The following is a 5,071-nucleotide window of genomic DNA, read 5'->3' on the forward strand; positions in this document are numbered from 1 at the left end:
AAAGGGAGAGGGATGGTCAGAAGGGAGGGGTGTCTGGTTCCCCCCACTCAACTATGAGCTCTGTGAGGGCAGAATCTTGTGTGACCTGCGTTTGCAGCATAGAACGGAATCCTTGTCCCAAGTTTCAGTTACCCCTGGTCACCCCCTGTCCAGAAGCAGATGATTCTCAGCGGTAGCCTAACGCTGTCACAATGCTTTCGCCATTCACCTCACTTCATCTTATCACGTAGGCATTTTATCAACTCCCATCATCACAGGAAGGGTGAGCACGATACAGTAAGAGACTTTGAGACAGAGAGACCACATTCACATAGCTTTATTTTTACAAGTTTTTTTGGTTTTTTCGTAAATTTTTAATGTTTATTTACTTTTGAGAGACAGAGAGACAGAGTGAGAATGGGGCAGGGGCAGAGAGAGAGGGAGACACAGGGTCCGAAGCAGGCTCCAGGCTCAGAGCCGTCAGCCAGAGCCCGACGCGGGCCTCGAACTCACCAACCGTGAGATCCCGGCCTGAGCCAAAGTCGGACACTTAACCGACAGAGTCACCCAGGTGCCCCTCACATAACTTTTATTACAGTGTATTGTTGTAATTGTCCTGGGTTATAATTTGTCATTGTTGTTAATCTCTTACAGGGCCTGATAAATTCAACTTTATCGTCGGTGTGTATATACAGGAAGAAAACGGTCTCTATGGGGTTCGGTACTACCCGTGGTCTCAGATGTCCACTGGGGGTCTTGGAACGTATCCCCCCGCGGATAAGGGAGAACCAGTTTGCCTAACAAAGTCCTTGGCGGCCAGGAGGTGCGAACAGACTGGTGTTTCACGGAACTGAATGAAACAATGAAGGAAGCATGAAAAGTGGCTTCGTCGTTAGAATGCTGGCATTGATTTCCAGCCATTCGATAGGCACCGTGGACCCCTCTGGGCCAGGCCCTGGAGACACGGGCAGGCTGGAGCTATCCGATCCTGGCTCTTGAGAGCTGGTTGTTACTTCTTCGGAAATCTTCCGAGGCGACTGTCAGACAGCCAGCGAGCACGCTTAAATTACATAAAATTACAATTAAATTATAGTTTTAAAAAGGTTAATCAAACGTATCCCTTCCTAATTTTTCGACTGCATTTCATGAGGACCTCGGTTCTGAAGGTCAGATGTCTTGCAGTGGTCACCAGACCTTTTCTGTGAAAGGGCCAGATGGGCCGTATTTTACGCTTTGCCAGCCCCGGGCCGAATCTAGCCCCGAAGCCGTTGTTTGCTGGTGTGGCCCCTGGCATGTCGTATCCGTAGGTGGACGTGCCCTCTAGCGGGATGCGTCATCTTCCAACTCCTTGTTCAGCGATGCACTCTGCTAGCTTGGAAACTGCTATGGTGGGGACGGTGACACCACGGAAGGTGTCAAATGCTCTAACTCGGGTTCTCTTCTTTCCAGGAGCTGGCCGTTAAACATTTACCAGTAAACCACCGGGCGCAGCGATGGGCAAAAGTGGCATGAGCCCTGCCCTCTTGGAGGGTACAGTGTGTTGGGTCTGTTCACCACTTCATGGTGGGGTGGGGCCGGAGGGGGGCCGGGTGAAGGCGGGTCAGGCTCCCCACTGCCGACCACCCTAAGAAAGACAACACCCAGCTGCAGGCTTGTCTGCCGGAAGGGGCAGGGCTGCTGGAAGGGGGTGCCGAGGTGAACCTCTCCTGGGGCTGGCCATCAGCCCCTAACTCTCCTCCCCCCACCAGGGACTTTGCCACTTTACCGCATTCTTCTGTGGGCAGCCCGCTCTGTCTTCACCCCCCTAGCTCAGGGGGAGACTTCAGGTCCCTGGGAGCTGAGACGTGAGCCCATGAGAGCGGTTTACTCCCTTTCCACGGCAACGCCCGCTCCTAGCACTGTGCTTGCCTGACATGGAGTGGGCTCTCCACCCGGGTGACCTAGGGGTGAACCCAGAGGGGGCTGAACTGAAGGGAGAGAGGCAGTTTCAGCGAGCAGGCTGAGGGCAGAAGGTTGTCCTTCGGGACTGGCTCAAACAAGGAGAGACTGCCAGCAGAGAAGGCAGGAAATGATAGGTTTGGCCCGTGACCTGTGGTGAGTGGACTGGCCTGTGGGAACCCAAGCAGAGTGAAGGGTCTGTGAACTTCTGCAGCCTTTGTGCTGCTCTGTAAACCTCTCCCGTTCGATGCCGGGAGGGCGAACTCTCAGGGGCCTGGCTTGTTCTTTGTAGAGTCTGGGTCCTGATGGCATCCAGGGTGACTTGGGTGTGTGATCCATCCATGGAAACTAGACAGGCCTGGGTCTCCTACAGAGACTGGGGGTGGGAGGAGGGTGCAGGGAGGGAGCTTTTGATGGAATCCGGCGGCCGGACTCATTCGGTTTTAGGTCAGGAACCAGGGACAATGGGAGGCAAAGAGCTCGGCATCTCACTCGCTGAGTACCAGCACGGCCCATTGTACAGACCGGTCCTGTTGCCGGCACTTCCCTAAGCACCGGGGAATAGGTGGGTGTTGACTCGCAATTGATCAGTCGCTGCATTTTTGTTGAGCTCTGGCTGCGGGCAGGCACTCAGTCAGCTCGGCTGGCAGCCTGAACTGGATTCGGCCACCCTCTTACAAGCATCCCGGGGGCTCCATGTCACTGACTCCAAACTCAAACCAACAAACAGTATTTAAAGATGACATCAGTTGAATTCAACCCATTTCCCCCAGGGTACCCGCACAGGAAAACATTACAAAGAAGGAGTGGGAAAAATGTGGAATTTCAGGTCAAGCCAAATTTTGGGTTCACATCTTGGCTGGATTCCCACAGTTGTCTGACCATCTCTGAGCCTTAACTTCCTCACCTGTAAGACGGGGATGATAACGATTCTTGCCTTCTGGGCTCACTGGGAGGAAGGAAGGAGAATAAACAGGAAAGCCCCGGCATAGTACCTGCAGCACTTGGTGTGCTGCTCATTTTTATCATAATATTCCGATTTAACTTTTACCAAAGCAGGAGGATATCTGGAATAGTCCTGGAAGAAATAAGGGATTCCTTGCACTCTGGTACATTCCACTGGAGTTTTGCACCCTTGACCAGGGAGAGGAGTGTCCATGGCGGTCACTGAAGTGGACAGCAGCTGCTCTGAGCTGTCCTACTCTGTGACTTCATGCTGGCCCCCATCACCTCCCTCCTGGGAACTCTCGACAGCCTCCGCACTGGTCTCCCTATCTCCAGGCTGCTCCTTTGCTAACCCCGTCCATGTCATGCTGTGGCCAGTGACCTTATAAAGGTGACATCTATGAGCCAGCCACTCTCACGCGTAGTCCATGCGGTGGCTCCCCACCACTCTCCGAGGAAAGTCTGGTCCCGGCACAACCTGCTTGGCCCCTGCTCACCTCTTAGGCCTCTGCCCTGCAACCCTGGGATATTTTGCAGGCCTTGGCAAATGCATGTAGTTTCCCAGACAGGCCTAGTATTCTCCCCTCGCCTCTTTTCTCCGTGCCATCCCCTCTTCCAGGAGCACCGTTTCCCTTCTTTACCTGATTCCTGAAGACCTCGCGGAGTCAGGATGTGAACCCCAGGGCCACAGTCTGGCTGGATCAGGTGTCCCTCCTCTGTTCCTGCAGCCCAAGCACCGCGTGGTCATTGCCTTTACATTGTCCCAGGCTCTAAGCTCAGAGCCTGATGAGCTAAGTGAGCCTGGCATGTTACTCGGCCTCTCTGTACCCTCATCCGCCAGAGTGGATGGTGATGGCACCTATATTATAGGGTTGCTATGGGAAGGAACAGTCGTATGCATGCACAGCACTCAGCATACAGGAGGAGCTCAATAAAGGGTTGAACAACTGACCTCACCCCACCCCTTAATGGCCTGGGAGTCCTGGTCACAACCACGCCCTGAATCCACATGTGTACCACGTGGTGGGGGGTGGGGGTGGGCTTGACCCTTTCTTGCCCAATGATTTTCTCAAGGCCATAGTGAAGTTTAGAACTTGAAGAACAGAATTTGCCAGCAAATTGTGAGGAATTGACTAATTCCCTGTTTTCTCACCTAACTGCCTCCTCCAGGGCCCAGGAGGAGAGAACAGCTCTGTCCCTCTCCTGACACATACCATATGCTGGGCTCCCCCGCCCGGGCCCCCCCCCCCCCCCCCAGCCCTGGCCAGGCTCAGGGATAGGATCTTTCCAGGAGCTCCTACATCGTGTCTGTTCTTGGGAAAGAGTGGGGAGGGGATAATCCCCATCACAGGGATGCTGTGGGCAAAGTGCCAGCATTCACGATGTAATTCAACACACACTCACATATTCACTACAGAGGTATCTTCACTTAACAAAAAAGGCAAAAAATCTGGGGGTTTAAATGGCATTAGCTGCAGAAGCGTGTGGCAGTGAGAAAGCCTGGCTGAGGAGCTGAGTCTGGGTGGCTGCGTGTGCGCCCTTAATGGCAGAAAGGGGACGTTTTGCCTCAGAGTTAGAGTTCCTGAGTGACACTGTGGTTCATTCCACAGGGGTGCTTCCAATATGATTCCCTCCCAGCCTTGTGCTGGGCCTGCGGATGCAGGGATGAACGGCCTGGCGGCCTGAGCGCAGAGGCAAAGAAGCAGGCACTGCTGGGGCGCAGGCAGAAGACAGAGTGGCCCAGTAACTTGGGGGAGGGACTTTGTTGTCTAGGTGCCTGGGAGGGGTCAGACTCGAGGCGCAGAAGGAGGGGGGCTGGGGAGTCTGTCCCCTCCCCCCAGACGGCTTGAAGACCGGCAGACATGTGTAAAAGACCAGGGGGCTTGCCGAATCCGCCAGGCTGAGACAGGGCAGTGTGGGTTCATTATCCGGTTAACTGAGGGGCATTTTCAATTCGAGGAACCATCCTGTTCTACGACCCCATCTAGCCAGCCAGGTAGACAGCCTGAGCTGTGGAGGGGGTGTCAGAGGTCAAGCGGCCCAGCCCCGGCCCCTCCAGCCCGGCCCGGCCCGGCCCAGCCCAGCCCAGCCCAGCCCAGCCCAGCCCAACTCAGCCCAGCCCAGCCCCGGTCCCTGGGTTTGCACCTGGCCGCACCTCGGCCGCCCGCGTCGACACGTCCCGCGGCGCTGGCCGGTCCGATCGGGGTCG

General features: G+C 55.2%; 1 long non-coding RNA gene across 4 annotated transcripts; it reads right to left on the reverse strand.

Moving 5' to 3' along the window:
• Positions 1-551: 551 nt before the first annotated feature.
• On the reverse strand, positions 552-5,071 carry LOC121009846 (uncharacterized). 4 transcript variants are annotated; one of them, XR_005780863.1, is made up of 3 exons: positions 5,018-5,071; positions 3,504-3,584; positions 552-2,995 (listed from the first exon to the last, which is right to left on the reverse strand). It is a non-coding gene; the product is annotated as an uncharacterized LOC121009846 (long non-coding RNA). The 4 variants fall into 4 exon arrangements; XR_005780862.1 differs by having other exon boundaries at positions 5,008-5,071; XR_005780861.1 differs by lacking the exon at positions 5,018-5,071 and having other exon boundaries at positions 552-1,603; positions 1,745-2,995; positions 3,504-4,070.

The sequence above is a fragment of the Herpailurus yagouaroundi genome, unplaced genomic scaffold, assembly GCF_014898765.1.
Source record: "Herpailurus yagouaroundi ecotype Mexico unplaced genomic scaffold, PumYag 190, whole genome shotgun sequence".
Taxonomy (NCBI): Eukaryota; Metazoa; Chordata; class Mammalia; order Carnivora; family Felidae; genus Herpailurus; species Herpailurus yagouaroundi.